The following is a 27,051-nucleotide window of genomic DNA, read 5'->3' as shown; positions in this document are numbered from 1 at the left end:
AGTTGCTGGACCAGAGCAAAGCAAAAGCCCAGCAGTTTATCTGGTCAGACACCACCCCCACCCCAGCTCTGCAGTCCTGTTGATAGTTCTCACTGCTTTGTCCCTTCAATGGTGACAGCAGACTGGCCACACAACTATCCCCCCAGGGCTCCATCTGAAGTCCTAACCAGCAAGCCTCCTTGAACAGGTACAAAATTTATAGCAAGGGGCTGCACAGGACTGGAACAGATACTGAAAAAGACAAATCAAGTACAGCAGGCAGCAGCACAGGAACACAGCCACTGCCTGCTGCCAGGGGCACAAGGATTATGGATGCACACCTGTGCACTGGGCTCTGGGGTAGCTCCTGTTGGTCACCCCACCGACAGCCAAAGACCTGCTCACATATACCACTGGGCACACATACATAGAATCATGGAATGGCAGGGCATGGAAGGGACCTCTGGAGATCATCCAGTCCAACCTGCCTGCCAGAGCAGGATCACCCAGAGCAAGCCACACAGGAACACATCCAGATGGGTCTTGAAAGTCTCCAGAGAAGGAGACTGTTCCAGGGCTCCAGCAAAGGAGGTTTTCCTCATATTGAGGTGGAACTTCCTGGGTTCCAGTTTGTGCCCATTGCCCCTTGTCCTGCCAAATGACACCACTGAAAACAGTCTGGCCCCTTCCTGACACCCACACTGCAGATAGTTATAGATATTAATAAGGTCTCCTCTTAGTCTTCTCCAGACCAACCAGCCCCAGGTCTCTCAGTCTTTCCTTATCACACAGGTGTCCCAGTCCCTTATCATCTTTACAGCCTCCCTTGAATACTCTCCAGTATTTCCCTGTCCCTCTTGAACTGGGGAGCCCAGAACTGAATGCAATACTCCAGATGGGACCTCACCAGGGCAGAGCAGATAGGGAGGAGAACCTCCCTCAACCTGCTGGCCACACTCTTCTCAATGCATGCCAGTACACCACTGACCTTCTTGGCCAGAAGGGCACATTGCTGTCCTGTGCATAACTCCTTGTGCACCAGAACCCAAAAGACCTTCTCCGTGGAGCTGGTTTCCAGCAGATCAGCCTCTAATCTGTACTGGTGCTTGGTGTTGTTCCTCCCCAGGTGAAGGACTCTGCACTTCTGTGTGCTCACACACGTAGTGAAAGAGCTGGACAATGCACAGAGCTCTGCTCACTCACCAGCCAGCATGCTCCAGGAGAGACTGTGAAGGGGAAGCAAGCAAGGGCTAACCAGCAGGTAGGTAGGTCAGTTAACTGGATGTATGATAGAGCTCCTCAGCTTTAAATCCTTGCATTTTTGTGCAGGTAATTGAGTGCAGTGGTTATTATACATCATATACTTTACTTGTAATGGCCATTGCAGGTTCTAGTGCTGGGCATGTTTTATATTACTACCACCACTAATTGTCTGCAGGGCTACCTTGAAAATGAGATGAGGAACCTTAGGGGAATATGCAGGTGTGGATAAATAGCAAATGAAGGGGATAGATACTGCTGAACTAAACCAGCATCATGCTGTGTGCTGAATAGTTCTAAATAACCAGAAGATCACAGGGTTATGATAAGCAATGCCACAACTTCAGTGATGGCCTAACAGATTCAGATGGCACCAGACTGGGTGGGAGTGTTGATCTGCTTGAGGGTAGGAAGGCTCTGCAGTGGGACCTGGACAGGATGGATCAATGAGCCAAGGCCAATGGGATGAGATTCAACAAGGCCACGTGCTGGGTCCTGCACTTGGGTCACAATGACCCCAGGAATGCTCCTGGCTTGGGGCTGAGTGGCTGGAAACTGCCCAGCAGAGAATGACCTGGGGGTGCTGGGTGACAGCAGCTGAAGATGAGCCAGGGTGTGCCCAGGTGGCCAAGAAGGCCACCAGCAGCCTGGCCTGGATCAGAAGTGGCATGGCCAGCAGAATTTGGACAGTGATTATCACCCTGCTCTCAGCAGCAATGAGGCTGCAGCTTGAGGAGCACCTGCGGGAACTGGGGCTGTTAGTGTGGAGAGGAGGCTGAGGGAAGACCTTCTGGTTCTCCACAGCTCCCTGAATGGAGATTGCACCCAAGTGGGTTTTGGTCTCTTCTCCCAAGTGACAAGTGATAGGGTGAGAGGAAACAGCCCCAACTTACACCAGGGGAGGGTTAGGTTGGAGATGAGGAAAAATGTCTTTGCTGCAAGAGTGGTTAGGGACTGGAACAGGCTGCCCAGGGAGGTGGTGGAGTCCCCATCCCTGAAGGTGTTCAGGGAACGTGTGGCCATGGCACTTGGGGCCATGGTGGTGTTAGGTCAAGGGCTGGACTTGATCTCAATGATCCCATGCCTCTATGACATAGATTGTGGACATGCAGGCATGGAGCTGTGCTGTAGTTACAATCTGCTGATGGTGTGACATACCTGTCCCTCAGACAGAGCATGGGTTTGGAAGTTTTCAACAGAATCAGCAGAGAGTGCTGGCCTTTACAGTCACTTTAAATAAAATACAGGGCATTACATAACATCCTCTGCTGCCTTCCCATAGAAACATCCCCACTTCTGGAAAAGCTGCCTCTTGAACACAGCCAGCACATTCTGTTCACGTCACTGACCCCACATTAAACTCCCTCATTTGTCTCATCACTTATTAAATGCCTTGAAAACTAATACTCTGTAATGGGCATTCAGCAGAGAAATGTGAACTTTAAAAATTATTTATAATTTACAGCTGTTTGGCTTGCTTTTTTCCTTTTTTCTTTCTTTCTAATTTATCAATATTTCAAACCTGCTCTGGGAGCACAAATTAAATGCATTAACAGGCAGATTACTGTGGGAGAGCCACGCAGGGGTTCCTGACCGAGAGAACTGAGGAAGCTGGAGGGGAGGTTTCCTCATGTTGGATTTTTGTAAGGAGAAGGAAGGCAGCTCCTAGAAACAACAAATAAGTCACTTCAGTTCCTCCCTGGAAAAACCTCCTTGCTTTTATGAAATGCTTTAATGCCTACATAAGTACTTAACATTCCTCTATTGCTCTCCTAAGGTCAGCTAAGCCTTCAGCTCCATTATGTCTTCTTCTGAAGACATGTTACTATCACATAGGTAGAGAGCAGCATAAATGTTTTGCTTGATGGTTCCTTAAAGTTCCTTTGAACAGATGGTGCTCAATGAATTCCATCTTCTGGAGCCAGAGGAAGGGACATGGAAGCACTCCATGTTCTGCCCCACCTTTCCCACACAAAACCCAACTGGCAGCCAGAAGAAAACAGAGCTGCCCTCTGCTTACTTGAGGAAGCTGGTATTTTCAGAAAGTCATAGAATGGTTTGTGTTGGAAGGGATCTTGAAGATCATCCAGTTCCAATCCTCCTGCCATGGGCAGGGACACCTCCCACCAGCACAGCTTGCTCAAGGTCTCATCCAGCCTGGCCTTGAACATCTCCAGGGAGGGGACATCCACAGCCTCCCTGGGCAACCTGTGCCAGTGTCTCACCACCCTCACTCTAAAGAATGTCTTCCTAATCTCCAGTCTCAGTCTCCCCTCTTCCAGCTTCAATCCATTTCTCCTCGTCCTATCACTCCAAGCCCTTGTCAAAAGTCCCTCCACAGCTCTCCTGCAGTCCCCTTCACGTACTGGAAGGCTGCTCTAAGGTCTCCCCAGAGCCTTCTCCTCTCCAGGCACAACAGCCCCAACTCTCAGCCTGTCCCTGCAGGGGAAGTTCTTCAGCCTCTGATCATCTTCATGGCCTCCTCTGGACCCTCTCCAGCAGCTCCATGTTGTTCTTGTGCTGGGGGCCCCAGAGCTGGAGGCAGTGCTGCAGGTGGGGTCTGAGCAGAGCAGAGCAGAGGGGCAGAATCCCCTCCCTGTGCTGCTGCTCTCCCTGCTTTTGACACAGCCCAGGGCAGAGTTGGCTCTCTGGGCTGCGATTACATTTTGTGCCTCTCCGGGCAGAGAGAAAGAATCAGGAATTTTCCACAGCCCTGTTCATGGAGCTCATGACAGTCACCATCCTCAAAGCTTATTAGAGTGCTTCACATAATTGGGCCTCGCATGTCCCACAATTAATCGAGAGGGGCTGCTTAGCTGCGACTGCACAAGCAGTCAGCGATCCCAATTAGCTCCTTTGTCCACTGCCTCGGAGTGGCAAACACATTCACGCTGCACTCCTGCCTCTGTGAAGTTGCCGTTTCTTTTTCTTTGGGTGGCTGCTTTTGTTTGTTTGTTACAGCGTGAGTCAGAGACCACCAGGCTTGTTCCCATCTGAAGCTGGGGTCAGAGAGAGAAGAAAAAAACACCCCGAAGATAATAACAAATACTAATCACCCTGAGGATAATTATGTTTAGAATCAAGATAATGGGAGAGGGGAAAGAAAGACAAAAAGCAAAATAAAGCTAACCCCATTCAAATCCTGCAGCAAAGTTGGAGAGAATAATGATCTCCTAAGAATCTGGGTATTAACAACCTCGTGGACTAAAAGCAGTGATTCAGTCAATCAGGTCTGGCCGAGGAAGTAATCATTGTAATTTGTTGTGCTGATAACAGTATTTGTACTGCTTATTAAGCACAGCAAATGGCTGGGGGATAACAGTTCAGCTTCTTCACTGGACTCCAATCCTTTGCATTCTGCTTGCACTGGCTTGTGCTCTCCCCAGGCAACGCTGTAAGACGACCAGAAACCCTCTCCCTGTGCTGCAGCTCCTTTTGAAAGCTGCTGCAGCACACAGAAGCCTCAGAGACCAGCGGCCCCTGCAACACAGTCCCAGTCAGCAAAGCGACTTCCCAGTGGCATACAGGTGTTGAAATGGGTTGGCTGCTCCTTCCTTTCCCAAGCCACAATCTAAGGAGTGTGTCTGAAGTCAGAGAAGTGTCCTTCTTTCTCTTTCCTTCTCAGAATCAAATGGTCCAGAGGCTTGGCCCCTGAGAGCTGAAGGAGAACCTGATTCACCCTGACTTGCAAGTCCCCATTCTCACAGAGCTCTGAGACCCGCTGGGGAGAAGGGCAGGCTGTCAAAACCTCCCTAGCTGCAGGCTCAGACAAAGTATAGAGCCCCTGGGCAGGATTTGCAGGCAGGAACCCCTGAGATGTCAAGTACTGCCTTGGGTCCTTACTGAGCATCCTCTTTCAGGTAATGTGGAGTTTAGTCATGAAGGCCTGCAGGGACTGTGGGTGTACCTCACACTCAGCTGCCTTGCCCTGTTTTTCCATCAGCGAATCCTAGAATGGTTTGGGTTGGAAGGGACCTTAAAGATCATCTAGTCACACACCCCTGCCACGGGCAGGGACACCACATACCAGCCCAGCTTGCTCGAGGCTTCATCCATCCTGGCCTTGAACACCTCCAGGGACAAGATATCCACAACCTCCCTGGGCAACCTGTGCCAGTGTCTCACCACCCTCACTCCCAAGAATTTCTTCCTAATCTGCAGTGTAAATCTCCCCTCCTCAAGCCTCAATCCATTCCCCCTTGTCCTATCACCACAAGCGCCTCTAAAATGTCCCTCCCCAACTTTCTTGCAGCCCTCTTCACATACTGGAAGGCTGCTCCAAAGTCTTCCTGGAGCCTTCTCTTGTTTAGGCTGAACAACCCCAGCTCTCTCAGCCTGTCTTCACAGCAGAGGTGCTCCAGCTTTTGGATTACCTTTGTGGCCTCCCCTGGACCCACTCCACCAGTTCCATGTCCTTACCACCTGTGTCTACATTCCAACTACCCCAATTCATTGCTGCATTGCCTCTAGACCAGAAGAGTGACAGCAAGACACATGTTGGAGGGGGCTAAACTAGCAAAGAAAAGAAGGAAGCCAATGTGTGTAGAATCAAAAGGAAGAAGTATGGGGTGAGGAGAAAGAAGGAAGGAAATAATTGCATCTGAAAGGAACCCAGGCAAAGATATCAGCAAATCTTTTCTAGGAAATGGGGAGTAAAAGGAAATGAAGATCAAGTGAAGCAATGCAGGCAGTTAACACTTTCCAAAACACATCAGTGTGATTTTTACAGTGTGCTAGAGTGAAATACAGTAAATAAACACAGAGCTGCTGCTTTCTGAGAATGACAGGGATGTGGTGGAGGTCTTATTTACACAGGTGAAAACTCCTGGATCCAGATCTGCAAAGGGACTTAGGTGTCTCCGGGAGCCAAAGAAGCAAAGAAAGCAAGATTCATGGGGCCCTGGGGGGGAACGACCAGGAAAAGGTCTGCAACCTCCCAGCTTGGGCACTCAGCTGGGAGAGGGCAGTACTGGGCTCTGTGTACATTAAGGAGGCACTGGATAAGAACAAAAATAAACCTAAGCACAGTTTCCAGACTGCAAGAACCCCTGGATTAACTAAGTGTCCTTCTCTGCTGGTTAACAGTTCCTTCTCAGATGTGTTCCTCCAGCCTTATGAATAGGATACTCTCTGCTTCAGCAAGCCCAGCTTCCATGGAGAGAGAGAGAGCTCTGCACAGCTAAAGACTCTCTGCTCAGAGGCAGGAAATGTGGTTTTGAATCCCCTCAAGACACTGAGGGACCTCAGTGAAAGCCTTGTCCCAGCTAAGACTCTACCTGCCTGGCACCCAGGTAGGGAAGACAAGAGCAGAAAGTGCTCCAGCAGAAAGTGCTCACTGTGTCCTTAGCACAGTGCTCTCCATGCAGCAGGCTGACCAAAGGCGATGGGCACCCAGATGTCTGCACTAGGGTGGCTTGAGGAGACTGCCAAACCCTGAGGAACCTTTCATGACAAAGAGGTGCTCACCAAACTGGGGGGAACCCAGAGAGGTAGGTTTTGGATAGAATCAGAATTGTAGAATCCTTTTGATTGGAAAAGACCTCTAAGATCATGGAGTCCAACCAGCAACCCAACACCACCATGGCCATTAAACCATGTCCCCAATTGCCATGGCTTCAGGAACACCATGGCTTCTTGAACAGGTTTCTTGAACACCTCCAGGGATGATGACTCCACCACCTCCCTGAGGAGCCTGTTCCAATGCCTGCCCTCTATGGCAGCAAAGAAATTTCTCCTCATCTCCAACCTAAGCCTCCCCTGGCACAATTTCAGGCCATTTCCTCTCCTTCTATCACCTGAGACAAAGGCTATTGAGCTTCTCCTTGGCATTTCAGCATCCTTTTTTTTAGACCTGGCTGTTAGTGCAGATGTGCTGCACAGCTGTTAAAAGTGATGTCCCCAGGCAAAGGTAACCTTGGCTTTTCAATCAAGTCAGTGCTCAGACTGGCAGACAAACACAGCCACACTAGTGCAGCACAGTCTCACTGGGGACAGTGTGCCTCAGGAACCTTCCCAATGTACTCAAAACGTTGTGCAGGACAATCCAGGCCCTTGTCCCTGAGCCTCATTTTCATGGGCTCATAGATTCACAGATTCATAGACTCATAGAATCACAGAAAGGTTTGGGTTGGAAGGGACCTCAGAGATCATCCAGGTCCAACCCTCCGGCCATGGGCAGGGACACCTTCCAGTAAACCAGGCTGCTCATCCAACCTGTCCTTGAACACCACCAGGGAGGAGGCATCCACAGCCTCCCTGTGCAACCTGTGCCAGTGCCTCCCCACCCTCACTGCAAAGAATTTCTTCCTCATGTCCAGTCTAAATCTCCCCTCTTCCAGCTTCAATCCATTCCCTCTCATCCTATCATTCCAAGATGTTGTCAAAAGTCCCTCCCCAGCTCTCCTGCAGTTCCCTTCAGGGACTGGAAGGCTGCTCTAAGGTCACCCCAGAGCCTTCTCTTCTCCAGGCTGAACAGCCCCAACTCTCTCAGCCTGTCCCTGCAGGGGAGGTTCTCCAGCCCTCTGATCATCTTTATCTGATTATCCTCTGGACCCTCTCCAACAGCTCCATGTTGTTCTTGTGCTGGGGGCACCAGAACTGAATGCAGTGCTGCAGGTGGGGGGTCTCATAACCACAAGTGGATGTCTATACCTTGAGGCACTTCCACTCATTTACAGTCAGTCCAGCCTGTAAGAGGAACCTAACAAATGTCTCAGTTCAGTATGGCCGGAAGACTAACTCTTACTATGGAGCTGTCACCTATAAAGTCTCTCCTATCATCTTCCTGTCTGGCAGAACACCAATCCTTCTGAGTGGAACTTTGCAAGGTTGCATTTAAATTACTCCATGCAAAACCAGCTTTATTTGGGTAATTTAATTAGAATAGAATAGAATAGAATAGAATAGAATAGAAAGGAATAGAATGGAATAGAATGGAATTAATCAGGTTGGAAGAGACCTTTGAGATCATCGAGTCCAACCTATCACCCAACACCATCTGATCAACTAAACCATGGCACCAAGCACCTCATCCAGTCTCTTCCTAAACACTTCCAGTGATGGTGACTCCACCACCTGCCTGGGCAGCACATCCCAATGTCCAAACTCTCTTTCTGGGGAGAACTTCTTCCTAACATCCAGCTTAAACCTCCCCTGGCACAGCTTGAGACTGTGTCCTCTTGTTCTGGTGCTGCTTGCCTGGCAGAAGAGACCAACCCCCACCTGGCTACAACCTCCCTTCAGGGAGTTGCAAAGAGCAAGAAGGTCTCCCCTGAGCCTCCTCTTCTCCAGGCTAAGCAACCCCAGCTCCCTCAGCCTCTCCTCACAGGGCTGTGCTCCAGACCCCTCCCCAGCTTTGTTGCCCTTCTCTGGACACCTTCCAGCATCTCAACATCTTTCCTAAACTGAGGGGCCAATTAGATGTATATTTAAGGAAAATGGGCAATTCTCTGCACAATGCAGCATTTCCCTTCTCTCCTGCAGAATTTCCACTCCTGAGAGCCTGCTGAAGCTGATGATTAACTGTCTGAAATAGAGGCCTCTCCAGAAATAAAGAGATCTCTGCTTTGTTAAAGGCTGTATCTGAAACAGGCCTTTGTAGCTTCCCCAGTGCAGAATGGAAGCCCGGTGTGAAACAGAGCAAATTAAGCCTTTTGCTGTCAGAGCTGGCAAGAAGAGCAGAGCACAACAGCAGCTCGATCTGGAATGATTTTTTGTTTGGGTTTTTTTATATCATTGGCTTCATTTACATCCTGTCTAAGGTCTTCTGAGCAGCTCAAGGTGTCTTATCTCTGGCTACCAGGGGGTATTTTGCAGTCAAAGCAGTTAACGTACTTTCTCTCTCTCTCTGTGTCTTTTTTAAGGCCATCTTATCTTATCAGATAGATCTCTTCAGGCTGAGGAGAACCCGAACTTATCAGCAGCTGTACACTGTATTGACAGCTCAGTGCTGCTAGGGACAAATGAAAGCTGAGGGTAGAGAAAGATCAGTTAACCTGTTCCACTCCCAGCTTTAGACTAATCTGTAGTTTGTCTAACTTCAGGAAACACTCTGAGCATCTTTTCTCTGTTTGCTTGGACAACAGAGGCACACAATCACACCAGCAGCACAGCTACAGCTGCTGAAACACTCCTCAGGGCGGCCTGCCTGCTGGCTCCTAAGTGCCAGCAGTGCTCTGCTGACCTCCAGCTACTCCTTCTTCTTCAGGTAACATCAGGGATGGTATCCTGGGTGAATCTGAGAGCTGCTGGGCTCTCCCAGCAAAGCAAAAACCTACCAGCCCTAAACCAGCCTTCCCCCAGGGCATGGGGAAGTGTGCACACTAAGAGGGCCAGAAAAGGAAAACCACCCTGCTCTAGCAGGGGTTGGAACAGAACACCTCCAGGGGTCCCTTCCAGCCTCCAGGTTGCTGGGATGCTGTGAATCCTACATGTGCTCTGAATCATAGAATCACAGAACATTAGGGGATGGAAGGCACCTCTGGAGATCATCAAGTCCAATCCCCTGCCAAAGCAGGATCAAAGTGAGCCTAAAGAGCATCCTGCAAGCTTGATGCTGGATCAGATGATTAGGTGAAGGAGTTGTTTATTCAGACCTGCCTCCCATACTCTCTGAGGGTACACACCACAGCACAACATGACGAGTAACTGAGAGCAGTCAGCCTTACCTGGTATCTCCATGCAACACACAAAAGAGCTTTCTGGCTTAGCACACACCAAAAAAAGGATACAAAAGGAAAGATTCTTTTTGTTCTTTGCCTGATAGAATCCCAGAGTGCCAGGTTGGAAGGGACCCCAGGGAGCATCTGCTCCAACCTCTCCAGCTAACAGCAGAGCTGAAAGGAGCTGGCTCAGCACCCTGCCAAGCTGAGCCTTCCAACTGCCCCATGGAGGGGACTCCACTGCTGCCCCTGGGAGATGATTCCAGTCTCTGACTGTTCTCAAGGGCAAACATTTTCTCCTGCAGTCCCATGGGAATGTCCCCAGCAGTCCCTTGTCCCCATCCCCCCTTGTCTTTCCCATGGGGCTCCTTGTACACAGGCAGCCTCCCTTTAGATGCTGGTATGTGCTTCAAGCAGTGAGCCAGGTCTAAAAACTATACAGCTGTTGCTACTACAACAACTGTGTTCTCCATAATTTCAGGTGAAAACCCATGGGATTGAACATTCAGCCTAGTGCTGGTCCTGCTTTCTAGGGTTTTATGTTTATTTTTCTCTCCCCTTTTTGTGATCAAACACTTTGTGAGCTCTTTGGTATTAGTGATAGCCCTGGACCTTCCCTACAGAGAAGGCTCTCTATTAATTGTCCATTATCTTGGTTGTGTCAGCACAAAGGGGAGGGGAAGAAATTCTCATCCAAATGGTTTCACCTCCCTCTCTTGAGAGTGATGCCCTTGTCAGGGCATTAAAGACATGAAAACCTGCCACTTATCACAACTGTGTTTGAATCGAACTACTGTCCTTGAAAGCAGTAGACACCAGATACCATCAAAATAAGCCACACTGGCAGGTCCTGCTCCACTGTGACTTAGGCAACCTTTCTACAGCTTACAAACAGCCCTCTGATGGTGTATGATCAGCATATGAGCAGTAACATCATAGCTGTGGCTTACAATATGGCAGGACTCTTCTTTTTCTAGGGTAGCACAACAGCACCTTAGAAATGGGCTGAGGTCAGTTGTAGGAGGTTTAATAAAACCAAGTGCAGAGTCCTGCACTTGGGTCACAACAACCTTGTATAACTCCACAGGCATGGGGCAGAGTGGCTGAAAAGTTGCCTGGTAGAAAAGGACCCTGGGTGTGCTAGTTGATAGCAGCTGAAGATGAGCCAGTGTGTGCCCAGGAGGCCAAGAAGGCCACCAGCAGCCTGGCCTGGAGCAGCAATGGTGTGGCCAGCAGGAGCAGGGCAGGGATTGTCCTCCTGTACTGGGCACTGGTGAGGCCACAGCTTGAGAACTGGGTTCAGTTTTGGGACCCTCAGGGTAAGAAGGACATTGAGATCCTGGAGCAGGTTCAGGAAAGGGCAATGAAGTTGGGGAAGGGTCTGGAGAACAGGGATGGGGAAGAGCAGCTGAGGGAGCTGGGGGTGTTTGTCCTGGGGAAGAGGAGGCTGAGGGGAGAACTCATTGCTCTCTACAGCTCCCTGAGAGGAGACTGGAGCCAGATGGAATTTGGTTTCTTCTCCCTAGTAAAAAGCAACAGGATGAGAGGAAACAGCCTCAGGTTGCACCAGGGTTAGGTTGGAGATAAGGAAAAATGTCTTTGCTGCAAGAGTGGTCAGGGATTGGCACAGGCTGCCCAGGGAGGTGGTGGAGTCCCTACCCCTGTAGGTGTTCAAGAAATGTGTGTCCATGGCAGTTGGGGACGTGGTTTAATGGCCATGGTGGTGTTGGGCTGCTGGTTGGACTCAATGATCTTAGAGGGCTTTTCCAGCTGAAATAATTCCATGGTTCTAAGATTTCTAGAGGCCTTTTCCAACCCAAACAATTCTGATTCTCTGAAATGGAGACTGCCAGAAAGAAGAATGGTTGGCCAGCACCTGGGCACAGTCTCAAGACAGCACATCAAAATGTGGGGTAGTAACCTGGTCAGTCTTTGAAGAGATATGGCAGCAGGAGCAAGAATCATAGAATCATGGAATTGTCAGGGTTGGAAGGGACCTCAAGGCTCAGCCAGTTCCAACCCCCCTGCCATGGCCAGGGACACCTCACACTGCAGCAGGTTGCTCACAGCCACATCCAGCCTGGCTGCAAAAACCTCCAGGGATGAGGCTTCCACCACCTCCCTAGGCAACCTGTGCCAGGCTCTCATCACCCTCATGGGGAACAACTTCAGCAGTTTCAATAATCCTGAGGACACTCTGGGATGTAAACTCACTTCTGAATCAAATCCTAACCTCTTTTAATTACTTCACACAACCAAACCTTAACAAAACCTAAACCAAGGCTATTGAAATGCTGAATTTGCTTGCTAGAATGAAACAACATCTCAGAGAAACAACATTTCTGTTAACCTGCTCAGAAACAACAGCACCAACAAAAAGAGCTCAAGTTCCATGTCTGGTGCTTTGGACAATCAGTTCCCTGTCCTCATGGTTGTGATAATATTATAGAATGGAATGGAATGGAATGGAATGGAATGGAATGGAATGGAATGGAATGGAATGGAATAGAATAGAATAGAATAGAATAGAATAGAATAGAATAGAATAGAATAGAATTAAGCAGGTTGGAAAAGACCTCAGAGGTCATCAGGTCCAACCTATCACCCAACACCATCTAATCAACTAAACCATGGCACCAAGTGCCTCATCCAGGCTCTTCCTAAACACCTCCAGGGACAGGGACTCCACCACCTGCCTGGGCAGCACATCCCAACAACCAATCTCTCTTTCTGGGAAGAATTTCTTCCTCACATCCAGCCTAAACCTCCCCTGGCACAGCTTGAAACTGTGTCCTCTTGTTCTGGTGCTGCTTGCCTGGCAGAAGAGACCAACCCCCACCTGGCTACAACCTCCCTTCAGGGAGTTGGAGAGAGCAAGAAGGTCTCCCCTGAGCCTCCTCTTCTCCAGGCTAAGCAACCCCAGCTCCCTCAGCCTCTCCTCCCAGGGCTGTGCTCCATACCCCTCCCCAGCCTTGTTGCCCTTCTCTGGACACTTTGAAGTCTCTCAATGTTCTTCCTAAACTGAGGAGCCCAAAACTGGACACAGGACTCAAAGTGTGGCCTCAGCAGTGCTGAGCACAGGGGAAGAATGAATTCCCTGCTCCTGCTGGCCACACTCCTCCTGATGCAGGCCAGGATGCCATTGGCCTTCTTGGCCCCCTGGGCACACTGCTGGCTCATGTTCAGCCTCACAATTTGAAGTCCCAAAGAGAAGGAAAACAGACACGCAAAGAACAAAACGACAGAGAAGTCATGCTTTGCTTTGAGCGAGTAAACAAGTGTACAAATTAATTCAGAGAGCTGTAATTGTGGACATTTTCCATGTTCAATGTGCATGGCAGTTAAACCACTTCTTCTTTTTTCTTTTTCTTTATATTTTTTTTTTGCTGTACAAATTAATTTACTGCATCAGTGATCGATGTTTATGTTTAGGCAATTTTATTTCTCAGTATGGTAAAATTAGACCTAATAGTTGCAACCTGTTCTGTCCAATCTGTCACTGGAATTCAAATTGGCTTCTTTTTCTTCCTCCCCCCCACCCCCCCACCCCCCTTATTTCCCTATTATTCAAGGAGCAATTGAGAGGAATTAAAGTTATCCAAAAAAACAGAAGACAAACAGGGTCTCTGTAAGGACTCAATAGCCGTGTTGTCATAGAATCATAGAATTGTTAGGGATGGAAGGGACCTCAAGGCTCAGCCAGCTCCAACCCCCTGCCATGGGCAGGGACACCTCACACTACAGCAGGTTGCTCACAGCCACATCCAGCCTGGCTGCAAAAACCTCTAGGCAGGAGGCTTCCACCACCTCCCTGGGCAGCCTGTGCCAGGCTCTCACCACCCTCATGGGGAACAACTTCTTCCTCCTGTCCAGCCTGAATCTCCCCACCTCCAGCTTCATTCCATTCCCCCCAGTCTTATCACTCCCTGACACCCTCAAAAGTCCCTCCCCAGCTTTCCTGTAGCCCCCTTCAGATCCTGGAAGGCCACAATTAGGTCTCCTGGGAGCCTTCTCTTCTCCAGCCTGCACAACCCCAACTCTCTCAGGCTGTCTCCATAGCAGAGCAGCTCCAGCCCTCTGCTCCTCCTCGTGGCCCTTCTCTGGACACCTTCCAGAACCTCCAGATTCTTCCTGGAACAGGGGCTCCAGAACTGGACACAGTGCTCCAGGTAGGGTCTTACCAGAGCGGAGTAGAGGGGGAGAATCACCTCCCTTGATCTGCTGGCTATGTTTACCTGCTTTAGAATCAGAGAATGGCTTGAATTGGAAGGAAGTTCAAAGATCATCTAGTTCCAACCTCCCTGGTCATAAGCAGGGACACCTCCTACTAGACCAGGTTGCTCACAGCCTCCTCAAGCCTGGTCTTCCAAAGACAAGGCATCCACAACCTCCCTGGCAACCTGTTCCAGTGCCTCACCACCCTCACCAGAAAGAATTTCTTCCTAATCCCCAGTCTAAAACTACTCTGCTCTAGTTCAAAGCCAAAGAATGGACACTGAACACCTGGAGCAGGTCCAGAGGAGGCCACAAAGAAGTTCAGAGGACAGAAGCACCTTCCCTATGGTAACACACTGAGAGAGTTGGGGCTGTTCAGCCTGGAGAAGAGAAGGTTCCAGGGAGACCTTAGAGCAGCCTCCCAGTACCTGAAGGGGGCTGCAGGAGAGCTGGAGAGGGACTTTTGATAAGGGCTTGTGGTGATAGGATGAGGGGCAATGGATTGAAGCTTGAGGAGGGGAGATTCAGATGGGAGATTAGAAAGAAATTCTTTCCAGTTAGAGTGGTGAGAGTCAGGAACAGGTTGCCCAGGGAGGTTGTGGAGGTGTTCAAGACCAGGCTAGATGAGCCCTTTAGCAACCTGGGCTAGTGGAAGGTGTCCCTGCCAATGGCAGGGGAGGGGAGCTTGGAAGTGGATGATCTTTGAGGTCCCTTCCAACCCAATCCATTCTATGCATCTCTGTATAGCAGAACCACTGCCACCTTTTATTCAGGTCCTGAAGGTTTCCAGCCTGGAGAGCCATAAAAGGCCCACGAGAAGAGCAGAGCAGAGCCGAGCATTGCGCTTCTCCCTGAAGAGAACGCAAAGGCAGTACAGGTTTTGAGGGAGTGGCAACGTCATCAGCAGCTACCAGAGCCCCTTCTCTGTGCTCTGGAACTGCTGCTGTTCACACATTTTCAATTAGCCAGCCATGTATTTACAGAAACTAGAGTTTGTTCTTCATCTGGGACAAGTTACTTATTGTCATCGTGTTCCTGTCAGTGAAGCACTCAGCTCCCATCAACAATTACCATTTATTGCTTCCAGGTCTGAAATACACTGGGTCAAACTTTGATTACTACCTCCTTTTTCCTCCCTTCAGAGGCATGGCTGTGCTAAGCACACCAGGTTGCTCCCTTCAGTCACCTCAGGCTCCTTCCCACATTTCTGGGTGGGATGTCACCTGCTGGGTTTGTGCTCATTTGCCTGTTTTAAAAGCCCAACAACAAACCTCCTCGCAATTAAGAAGCAAATACTCTCCTTTCTCCTTTCACCTGGCTACTTTCAGCTTTACTTTGCTCTTTGTGTGTGGGAAGGAGAGTTCCATTTATCTCACACAGAGAACTTTACTTTCCAAGTACCAGCACCTACATTCAAGCTTGGTCTTGTTGGCAATGGATTACATGGAAATGGTGAGGTGAGATAGTCACAGAATCATTTTGGTTGGAGAAGCTCTTTAAGATCATCCAGTCCAACCATTCTCTAACTCTACCAAGTCTGGTGCTAAACCATGTCCCTCAGCAGCACATCTCTGCCTCTTTGTAACACCTCCAGGGATGGGGACTCCACCACCTCCCTGGGCAGCCTGTGCCAAGCCCTGACAACTTCTGCAGGAAAGGAATTTTTCCTCATCTCCAACCTAAACCTTCCCTGGCACAATTTCAGGCTGTTTCCCCTCATTCTATCACCTCAGACTAGGGAGAGGAGCCCAACCCTCACTTCACTGCAACCTCCTTTCAGGGAGCTGTAGAGAGCAATGAGGTCTCCCTCAGCCTCCTCTTCTCCACACTCAACACCCCCAGCTCCCTCAGCTGCTCCTCCCCAGCCCTCTTCTCCAGACCCTTCCCCAGCTTTGTTGCCCTTCTCTGGACCTGCTCCACCACCTCTATGTCTGTCTTGGAGTGAGGGGCCCAAAACTGAACCCAGTACTTGAGGTGTGGCCTCACCAGTGCTGAGTCCAGGGGGAAATGTGATTTTATTGAGGAGATTTTGCATCTTTTGCAGTCATTTCCCCCCCATGCACACATACTTTATCTTTTATCACTTTTAACATTCCAAGGATGTTCATTTCTTTGCAGGATTCCTCACTTCATCAAGCTGATTAATAATTTTGCTACTAGGCTGTGCTGATTAATATGGATTAGCCAAGTGATTAATAATTTTACTGTTGTGCAGGGCCAAGCTGTCCTGGCTTCCGATAATATTTTACAAGTGGAACTTCCTTAGGTGGCTGATGTGTAACTTCCTGGATTCCCAGTGCTCAGCACAGTGGCATGACCTTCCCCCTGGGCTCACTCTTCTGGTTTAGTGCCTATAAACCATTTTCAGATGACAATACTTGAACTAAGACCCTTGCTTTTCGGCCAGCACTTGGCTGCTACTCTGGCTTCCTCCTGGCTGTTTGTTTCATTGCCCTGGTTGGTGGCACCAGCCCTACCTCTCCCTGAGGTGAGGATGGCTTTTTGCTGATTCCTCTGCAGTTTCTAAAACAAAGACCTGAAGTTTTCAGGGAATCATAGCACTGGTTGTGCTGGAAAAGACCTCTAAAATCTTTGAGTCCCACCATCAACCTAACACTGCCATGGACTTTCAACCATGCCCCCAAGTACCATGGCCACAGGCTTCCTGAACACCTCCAGGGATGGGGACTCCACCACCTCCCTGGGCAGCCTCTGCCAAGCCCTGACCACTCTTGCAGCAAAGACATTTTTCCTCATCTCCAACCTAACCCTCCCCAGCACAATTTCAGGACATTTCCTCTCCATCACCTGAGAGTAGGGAGAAGAGTCCAACCCCCACCTCACTGCAACCTCCTTTCAGGGAGCTGTAGAGATCAATGAGGTCTCCCCTCAGCCTCTTCTCCAGACTAAACATCCCCAGCTCCCTCAGATGCTCCTCCCCAGCCCTGTTCTCCAGACCTTTCCTCACCTTCCTTGATGACTGATGACTTGGCAGCCAGCATATCACCACCTAGACCAGTTTGGGCCTGTGTCTCACAGTGAAACCATTTGAAAACCAGACCCAGTATCTGCAGTGTTTGAAGCACAGACCATTGTGTTCCACCACTGCACTTCCTCCTGAAGCAGCCAATGGCCCACGGTGCAATTTATCCTCCATTGTGTGAGATTTCCTGGCTCTGCCTGTGTTTACACTTCTGCTTTGCTGACACTGGACTTCCCACCATCATCAGTCTCCAGAGGGGCATACAAAATGTGATTGAGTGCAAGGACCTACAGCTGGGTCAGGCCAACCCCAGGCACAAATCCAGGCTGGGTGCATAGTGTGTTGAAGAAAAAGACTTGGGGGTGCTGACTGCTGAGAAGCTCCCCTTGAGCCAGCAGTGCCCTCATGCAGCCCAGCAGGCAGCTGTGTGCTGGGCTGCAGCCAGCAGGGCAAGAGAGGGGATTCTGCCCCTTGACTGCGCTGCTGAGACCTCACCTCCAATCCTGCCTCCAGTTCTGGTGTCTCCAGCATGAGAAGGACACAGAGCTGTTGGAGACAGTCCAGAGAAGGCCATAAAGATGATCCAAGGTTTGGAGCACCTCTGCTATGAGGATAGGCTGAGGGAGCTGGGGGTGTTCAACCTGGAGAGGAAAAGGCTCCGGGGAGACCTTAGTGCTGCCTTCCAGTACCTGAAGGGAACCTACAGAAAGGCTGCAGAGGGACTTTTCCTGAGGGTGTTTAGAGACAGGACAAGGGGGAATGGTTTTAAACTGAGGGAAAGGAGGGTTAGACTGGAGATAAGGTAGAAGTTCTTTGGTACAAGGATGCTCAGACTCTGAAATACATTGCCCAGAGAGGTGTCCTGAGGGTGTTCAAGGCCAGGCTGGATGAGGCCTTGAACAACCAAGTCTAGTTGAGAGGTGTCCCTGTTCATGGCCAGGAGATTGGAGCGGATGACTTCTAAGGTCACTTCCAACCTGAGCCGTCCTAGGATGTTGTGATTCTGTGCTCTGAGAGCGAACAGTCAGCTCTGTGTCAGGTGAGCTCTGGCTGGGAGGCTGCACTTTCCTGCTAAATACAGTGGAAGTCTTCTCTTAAAGAAAACATGGCATTGCAAACAGCATGGAATCAGCTTTCCCTTCTCATTCTCTCAGTGCTGAGTTTCCCCATAAACACACTCTTTCTATATTTGGATCCTGGGTTTAACTCTCTTACACAAAACAAGACTTGACTCTATTATATATTTATTTGATCTATTCCAAAGCACCAATTGCAAGCCAAGCAGCATAAAGAGCCAAATGCAAAACAGGAAAAGCAGAAAGCAAAATCTAATAGCATGTTACAGTATGCTGCATGCACTGAATTCAAAAGGGACCTGCCAGCCCCCAAAGATTCAATTCCTGCCTAGTTAGAGGAAAGGGAAAAACAAAAGGGTAGCAGATGCAAAAACAAAGGTAGGGAGCCCATAAAACAGTCATGGATAGGCCAACTGAAATAAACAGGGCTTGCAGCTTGCCTTAAAGGCAGCCAGCAAGGGGCTCTGGCAGGGAGCTCCAGAGCCAGGACAAGAAAGACTCAGCCCTCAGCCTGGGGAGACCAAACCCACCGTGGCCAACTGGGAGCAACTGCCAGACAGGGCTGTGGAGTGCGAGGCTGCTGCCCAAGAACTGGGGGCTGTAAAATGTGCTCAGCTCCGTGGATGGGGCTGCATTTTGTTAACAGAGCAGCCTTCTCCCCCAAAGAGGCTCCAGGATCAATTTCAAGGGAAACAATTAGGAGCACTTACAGTAGTCTAGCCCAGCTGACTGCAGTGTGGTCTTTGTCCAAGACAAATAAGCAAACTGCTCAAATAAGCTGGAAATTCATCAGGAGGATGTAGAACTAGGGCCCTTCTTGCTGGGGAAAGAGCAGTAGGATGTTGGTCAATAATACTCCCAACTGGTATCCTGTACTAGCCTGAAAATGTGTTTCTCCACGTCCCAGGACACTTCCTGCTTCTTTATTTCATGGCCATTAAGACTGCAGCCTCCAGGCATATCATCTAAATGTTTCCCCTCCTTTTCCAGAGCCTTGTAGGCGTTGTGCTGCAACCAGTTTCACTCCTCCAAAACATGCCTACTGCAGACATCTGTTACATGCCTGCAAACACACTGCAGGCCTCCTGTAAGAAAGCACAGCCCAGAGCAGAACAAACACAAATACCATCAACTGCAATGTCTCCAGCCAGTGAAGGGAACTCTAGCTCACAGAATCATAGAATCATTGCAGTTGGAAAAGACTTCTAAGATCACCCAGCCCAACCATCAACCCACCACCACCATGGCCACCAAACCATGCCCCCATGTGCCACGTCCACAGGTTTCTTGAACACCTTCAGGGATGGGGACTCCACCCTCTCCCTGGGCAGCCTCTTCCAATCCCACACTATCAGAGTATCACAGTATCACTAAGGTTGGAAGAGACCTCAAAGATCATCGAGTCCAACCTGTCACCACAGACCTCATGACTAGACCATGGCACCAAGTGCCACATCCAATCCCCTCTTGAACACCTCCAGGGATGGGGACTCCACCCCCTCCCTAGGCAGCCTGTGCCAATCCCTGACCACTCCTTCAGGAAAAACATTTTGCTTAATAACCAACCTAAATCTCCCCTGGCAATCTGAACTTCTCCAATATTTCACATCCCAGTTCTGGGCTCCTCAGTTTAAGAAGGACATTGAGATGCTTAAAAGTGTCCAGAGAAGGGCAATGAGGCTGGGGAGGGGTCTGGAGCACAGCCCTGTGAGGAGAGGCTGAGGGAGCTGGGGTTGTTTAGCCTGGGGAAGAGGCTCAGGGGTGACCTCATTGCTCTCTGCATCTCCCTGAAAGGAGGTTGGAGCCAGGTAGAGGTTGGTCTCTTCTCCCAGGCAAGCAGCACCAGAACAAGAGGACACAGTCTCAAGCTGTGCCAGGGCAAGTTTAGGCTGGAGGTGAGGAGAAAGTTCTTCCCAGAAAGAGTAATTGGCCATTGGAATTTGCTGCCCAGGGAGGTAGTGGAGTCCCTGTCCCTGTTCCTGGAGGTGTTCAAAAAAGGCACTTGGAGCCATGGTTTAGTTGTCAGGAGGTGTAAGGTAATAGGTTGGACTTGATGATCTCTGAGGTCTTTTCCAACCTGGTTGATTCTGTGATTGTGTAAAGACAGAGAAGAAAAGGTGATACGATGGAAGGCTGCTTGGTGGCAGAAAGCAAATACTCATCTTGCAGTAAGGTGTTACCTATTTGGTGCAGCCACTTAAGTGCTCTAGGCCAGATGTCAGTTTTGGGTCACCCCCCACGGGCCAGACTCCCCAGCCATGGGACACCATTGCTCCACCAGTGTTTGCACTTACAGCTCACCAGGAGGATGGGGGCCCACCATGAGTGCTCCCTCTGTCAAGGAGAACTTTAAAAGGAATTTCTGGAAACTGGACCCAACTGGAGCAAATTGCAAACCTGCATAAACATCCTTAGAAGACATCCTCCTGAGAGCACTGGCTGTGTCTGTGCTCTCCAACCTGCCCCAGATGGAGCTTATAGCTACAGATCTTTACTGTGAGGGTGCTGGAGCCCTGGAGCAGGCTGCCCAGAGAGGTTATGGAGTCTCCTTCTCTGGAAGACCCATCTGGATGCATTCCTGGATGTGTGACCTGGCCTAGGGGATTCTGCTTTGGCAGGGGGGGGTTGCACTCAATGATCTTCAGAGGTCCCTTCTGACCCCTACCATTCTGTGTTTCGCTGGTTCTATGATTCTATGACAGGAGCCCTCAGCCCCAACGTGCACACAGTAGCAGCTTGAGGAGCTTGGAGCTGGGGAGTGAAGGGTGCACCAGGAACATGCTGGCTATCAGGAGGGGGCAGCAACAGCTGTTCCTACAGAGCAGAGGGTCCCAGCAGAAGGTCACTTCACAAATCTGCCAGGCACAGGCATGATGCAGGATGGATCTGGCACACTTGGCCCTCTCTGTATCAGCTCCAAAGCAAAAGCTCTTCTCTGGCTTTTACCATGGCAGACAACAACCAAAAAAGTAAATAATAATATTTTAAAAAATCCTGTTTTGTGGCTTTTTCTCTCCTGGGCATAAACCCAATCAAAACAAGCTGAAGTGCAATCAAGACAATTAGGGGTGCTTTTAATTCCTTCTCATCCTAACCTAGCTGCGAAGGCGAGCGGTAACCTTCCGGTGTGATCTCCAGCTCCCTGGCACCAACAAAAGCTGAAGAGCACAGGAGCAGAGGCTGGCTGCCTGCGAGGCAGGGTGCAGGCAGCCTCTGCTAAGCAGGCAGACTGCAACAGGAAACATTTCCAGGAATTTTACATGTGTTTTTATTGTGGCAGGATCTGTTTGCCTGCCTCTATTCGGCCGTGAGCTGGGATTTTCAGCTGCAGCGGTACAAATACTGTGGCTGCTGCTCAGGATGGCTGAAGAAAAGCTGCATTCTCCCTGAATTTGCTACATAAATCCTTGGCTTTTGTTCCTTGGCTCTAGTGCCTGCTCCTTCAGCCCAAGCTTACCATCTCCATATTGGACCACTTTATTTCCACAGAAAACTTCCAGATCTCTGTCGCTAGTCGACACAAAATTACAGCCTCCGAAAGCCTTTGGTTTGCCAACTTTCTCCACAGGCTAAAGCTGGCAAATGAACTTAGCTTGTGGAGAAAGTTCCCCTGAAGAGCTGCTGTGGATCCCCTTCCACTACCTTCTGTGAGCTACAAAGGATCCATGAGCCTGACTGAGCTTTATGACAGGTTCCTACTCGTACCCCATGAAGAATTTAACCCTAAGCCACCATTTTCAGAAGCCCATCTACACTCCTCCCTTTCCCTCTGCATTTCATTGCAAACAAAAAGTGTTCGTTTCCTGTGTGTGGCAGGCATGAAGTACTGGGGATGGACTGAACACCTGGAAGAAACTTCTATAGAACATGGGCCCTGGGGGCCAAGAAGGCCAATGGGATCCTGGAGGGCATTCGGAGGAGTGTGGCCAGCAGATCCAGGGAGGTTCTCCTCTCCCCCTACTCTGCCCTGCTGAGACCTCACCTGGAATATTGCATCCAGGTCTGGGCTCCCCAGCTCAGGAGGGACAGGGATCTGCTGGAGAGAGTCCAAGGGAGGGCTCCAAGGATCCTGAAGGGGCTGCAGCACTGCCTGGGGAGGAGAGGCTGAGAGCTCTGGGGCTGCTTAGTCTGGAGAGGAGAAGACTGAGAGGGATCTGATCGATGTCTATAAATATCTGAGGGCTGGGGGTCAGGAGGGAGGGCACAGGGACAGGCTCTGCTCAGCTGCACCCTGGGATAGGACAAGGGGCAATGGATGTAAGCTGCAGCACAGGAGGCTCCACCTCAACATGAGGAGGAAATTCTTCACTGTGAGGGTCATGGAGCACTGGAACAGGCTCCCCAGAGAGGTTGTGGAGTCTCCTCTGGAGACTTTCAAGACCCATCTGGATGCATTCCTCTGTGACCTGCCCTAGATTCAATGATCCTGCTCTGGCAGGGGGGTTGGACTCAATGATCTTTGAAGGTCCTTTCCAACCCTTAACATCCTGTGAGCCTGTGAATAAGTGGAAGTGGCCTGAAATTGTGCCAGGGGAGGGTCAGGTTGGAGAGCAGGAAAAATGTCTTTGCTGCAAAAGTGGTCAGGGATTTGCAGAGGCTGCCCAGGGAGGTGGTGGAGTCCCCATCCCTGGAGGTGTTTAAGAAATGCGTGGCCATGGCACTTGGGGCCAGGGTTTGGCGGTGTTAGGGTGATGGTTGGACTCGGTGATCTTAGAAGGCTTTTCCAACTTTCTCTAAGTCATTTAAGTCAGTATTAGCAGACACCCAACTGACAGAGGGAAGGACTAGCAGAACAGCATTTGGCCAACCTTTTGAACACTGGGCTGTTTCATTTGACTCCTGTTACCATAATACTGCAACCCACTAAAATCTACAGGCTCAGAATAAAACCCTGGCCCCGCTGATGCCGATGGAATTTTGCTATTAACTTTAACAGGACCAGTATTTGAGCCTTGCTCTGGATCTGCTTAGGTGTAGGGTTTAAGAAAATCAAACTTATTGCCTGGGAGTCTGGTGGTAATATAGCAAAGGAATGAGCTGTGTTACTTGGGTTCATGAGGAAAATACAAACTGAACATTATGGTAACTTTTCAAGGTTTATTAACTCAAGTCCCACAGCCTCGAGAGGCCATCTCCATCTGCCCTGTTTATATGCTACCATAGAATCACAGAATCATAGGGCTGGAAGGGACCTTAAAGTTCATCCAGTTCCTTCCCTGCTATTGGCAGGGACACCTCCCACCAGCACAGCTTGCTCGAGGCCTCATCCAACCTGGCTCTGAACACCTCCAGGGAGGAGGCAGCCACAGCCTCCCTGGGCAACCTGTGCCAGAGTCTCACCACCCTCACTGCAAAGAATTTCTTCCTCATCTCCAGTCTCAATCTTCCCTCTTCCAGCTTCAATCCATCCCCTCTCACCCTATCACTCCAAGCCCTTGTCAAAAGTCCCTCCTCAGCTCTCCTGTAGTCCCCTTCAGGCACTGGAAGGCTCCTTGAAGGTCACCCCAGAGTCTTCTTTTCTCCAGGCTCAACAATTCCAACTCTTAGCCTGTCCCCATAGGGGAGGTTCCCCAGCTCTCTGATCATCTTTGTGGCCTCCTATGGACCTGCTCCACCAGCTCCATGTCCTTCTTGTGCTGAAGCACCAGGACTGGACACAGTGCTGCAGGTGGGGAGCACTACCATGACTGCTCCTGCTCTTCACTAAGTTATGGTAAAAAAATCTTTGTGTGGTAGGAATATTTTTATCTTCCCACAGATAAATGTTCCCAGCTAAAGCACCCTGGTTCACTCTGATTTGATTTTGCACTAATTAACTGAGAAACTTGCTTTTAATCAAGTGTGAGCTCCTAACCACTGACCTGCAGAAACCAAATGTGTTCTGCAGTGGCTGTGGAAGGTAACACAGAGAGGAAAAACAATGCCTGTGTGCATTTCATACAGACATAAAAACAGAGGCCCATCCAAACCCAAAGCTTTTTCCACACATTTCCTCCAAGCCCCTGAGATGTAAATTACATATTTAACTAATTCCAGATTAAATAACTAACTAACTAAATAAATAAGCAAACTCCTATTTCTCAAGTCACTCTTCCAGAAAAGCCTGCAAATTTAACAGAGCCAGAGCCTGCAGATGCATTCCACAAGTGGGAACTCCTCCTGGGGACCACATTGCTCCTGGCTCTGTCCTTGTTAGCTGCCTGGCTGGAAGCATCTCACAGGGTACAACTGCAGCATTCTGCACTGAAGGGGTGGCCTCTGAAGGAGAGTGAAGGAGGTAGTCTCTCAGGTGGCCTAGCAGCATGATAAAGGGAATATAGATGCTGGAAAGACATGGGTGGACCACTCAGTGGGTAAGAAATTGGCTGGATGGTCACATCTGAATGTGTTCCTGTGTGACCTGTGCTGGATTCTATGATCCTGCTGTGGCAGGGATTTGGACTCAGTGACCTTTGGAGGTCCCTTCCAACCCCTAATGTCCTGTGAGCTGTGATCCAGAGTGATGGTCAAAGGCTTGATGTCTAAGTGCAGAGAACAATGATGAGTGCTGTACCTCAGGGGTCAACACTGGGATCAGCCCTGCTGAACATCTTTGTTGGCAACATAGTCAGTGGGCCTGAAGCACCCTCAGCAGGTTTGCTGACAACACCAAGCTGTGTGGTGTGGCCAACAGGCTGGAGGGAGGGGATGGCATCCAGAGGGACCTGGACAGGCTGGAAAGGTTCATGAAGGTCAACACAGCCATGGGAAAGGTCCTGCACGTGGGCTGGGGCGATCCCAAGCACAAAAAGGCTGTGTGGAGAACAGACAGAGAGCAGTGCTGAGTAGAATGGCTTGGGGGTGCTGGGGGAGGAGAAGCTCAACATGAGCCAGCAATGTGCACTCCCAGCCCAGCCCCAGCCATGTCCTGTGCTCATCTTTGTCATCGTGGCAGCAGGTGGAGGGAAGGGATTCACTTAACCTACTCTGGTCTCATGAAACTCCACCTGGACTGTGTCCATCTTTGGACCCCCCAACACAAGAAGGACATGAAAGTGTTAGAGCAGGTACAGAGGAGGCCACGAAGATGATCAGTCTGTGGGGACAGACTGAGAGAGTTGGGGTTGTTGAGCCTGGAGAAGAGAAGGCTCCAGGGAGACCTTAGGGCAGCCTTCCAGTTTTGGATGGAGCTACAGGAGAGCTGGAGAGGAGCTTTGACAGAGGCATGGAGTGATAGGACAAGGGGGGATGGCTTCAAACTAGAAGAAGATGAATTTATATGAGTCATGAAGAAGCAATTCCTCCCCACAAGGATGGTGAGGTGGTGGAACTGGTTGCCCAGGGAAGTTGTGGAGGCTCCAAGGCTGGAAGTGTTGAAAGCCAGGTTGGATGAAGCCTTGAGCAAGCTGGTCTGGTAGGAGGTATCCTTGCCCATGGCAGGGGGTTGGAACTAGATGATCTTTAAGGTCCCTTCCAACCCAAACCATTCTATGGTTCCATGATTCTCTGTTAAAACAACATTTTTGGTGATGCCACTGATGGCCAAACTGTTCCTCTCCCACCACTCAGCTCAACTGAATTCCACGGTGGTTCACTACACAGTTTGGACATCAAGCCTCAGCGTGTTCAGGTGGAGCTCAAACAACTTCTCAAACTGCACTTACTGGCCCTGCTGTAGGCCCAGGAAGCACTTGCAGATGGGCTGTGAGGAGCTGCTTGCTCATATGGCAGGGGCTCCCCGCTTCCAGATGTGGCTGCCTTGAAGACTAACCGGCACGCATTGTTATGCTAATCCTACATTTCCTTATTAAGAGTTGCCACAAATATTTATGGAGTCATGAAAGGGAGATAGATGGCTTGCAAAATGCTCACAACCCTTCCTCTCTACTCTCCACTTCATGAACTTCAGTGAAGCTCTTGCTTTATGGCCAAGCCTGGAAAACTTTCAGATGTGTCCCTAAAGTTCTTCCGATCTATCCAGTGTCGCCCTCCACTTGGGCTAAGCTCACAGGGCCGAGAGCATCAAATTGCTTTGGCCAGCTTTTCACCACTACATATTGAAAAATTCCTGTATCCCAAATCAGTTTGGCCACAATTATCATGGCCTTTTCTACTCAAAGAAGTGCTCAGCTGCTGTTGGAGTCGTAGAATCACAGGATGGTTCAGGTTGGAAGGGACCTCAGAGATCATCTACTCCAACCCCCTGCCATTGGCAGGGACATCTCTCAACCAGACTCGGCTGCTCAAGGCCACATCCAACCTGGTCTTAAACATCTCCAGGGAGGAGGCATTCCTCAGCTCCAGTCTAACCCTCCTCTGCCTTAGCTTCAAACCATTCCCCCTTGTCCTGTCTCTAGATACCCTCATGGAAAGTCCCTCTGCAGCCTTCCTGTAGGATCCCTTCAGCTATTGGAAGGCTGCTCTAAGGTCCCCCCTGGAGCCATCTCTTCTCCAGGCTGAACACCCCCAGCTCCTTCAGCCTATCCCAAGAGCAAGGGTGCTCCAGCCCTTGGATCATCTTTGTGGACTTGCTCCAACACTTCCATGCCCTTCTTGTATTGGGGACATCACATTACCAACATATTTTTTTTTGGACTGAGACATTCAGCTGTTCAGAATTTGCCCTTTCTTGGAGTGTTAATAATGCATGTGACTTCCTGAAATTAATCCACTGATGCTTTTTGTCCTTCCAATCAATTTCTAACAGGAACTGATTTGTCTGAAACTCTGCTGACAACAGATCTATTTTCTCCACCAAATGATGGACTAGCATAGTTAAGTGCTCCACTTATAAAATCAGAGAATTGTTTCAGTTGGAAAAGACCTCTAATATCATCAGGCCCAACCATCAAACCATCCAAACCCACCTCAAAACCTTACTGGCTTTCCATGAGACTCT

The 27,051-nt window shown here is 49.8% G+C and overlaps 1 protein-coding gene across 12 annotated transcripts in view; it reads right to left on the bottom strand.

Moving 5' to 3' along the window:
• The window catches only part of ZNF521 (zinc finger protein 521), a 336,867-nt gene that overhangs the window by 204,309 nt on the left and 105,507 nt on the right, over nucleotides 1–27,051 (bottom strand). The gene's annotated exons all lie outside the window — the stretch shown is intronic.

Source organism: Dryobates pubescens, chromosome 3 (assembly GCF_014839835.1).
Source record: "Dryobates pubescens isolate bDryPub1 chromosome 3, bDryPub1.pri, whole genome shotgun sequence".
NCBI classification, from domain to species: domain Eukaryota; kingdom Metazoa; phylum Chordata; class Aves; order Piciformes; family Picidae; genus Dryobates; species Dryobates pubescens.
The sequence above is the reverse complement of the archived record's forward strand: the minus strand, read 5'-3'. Positions and strand labels throughout refer to the sequence as shown.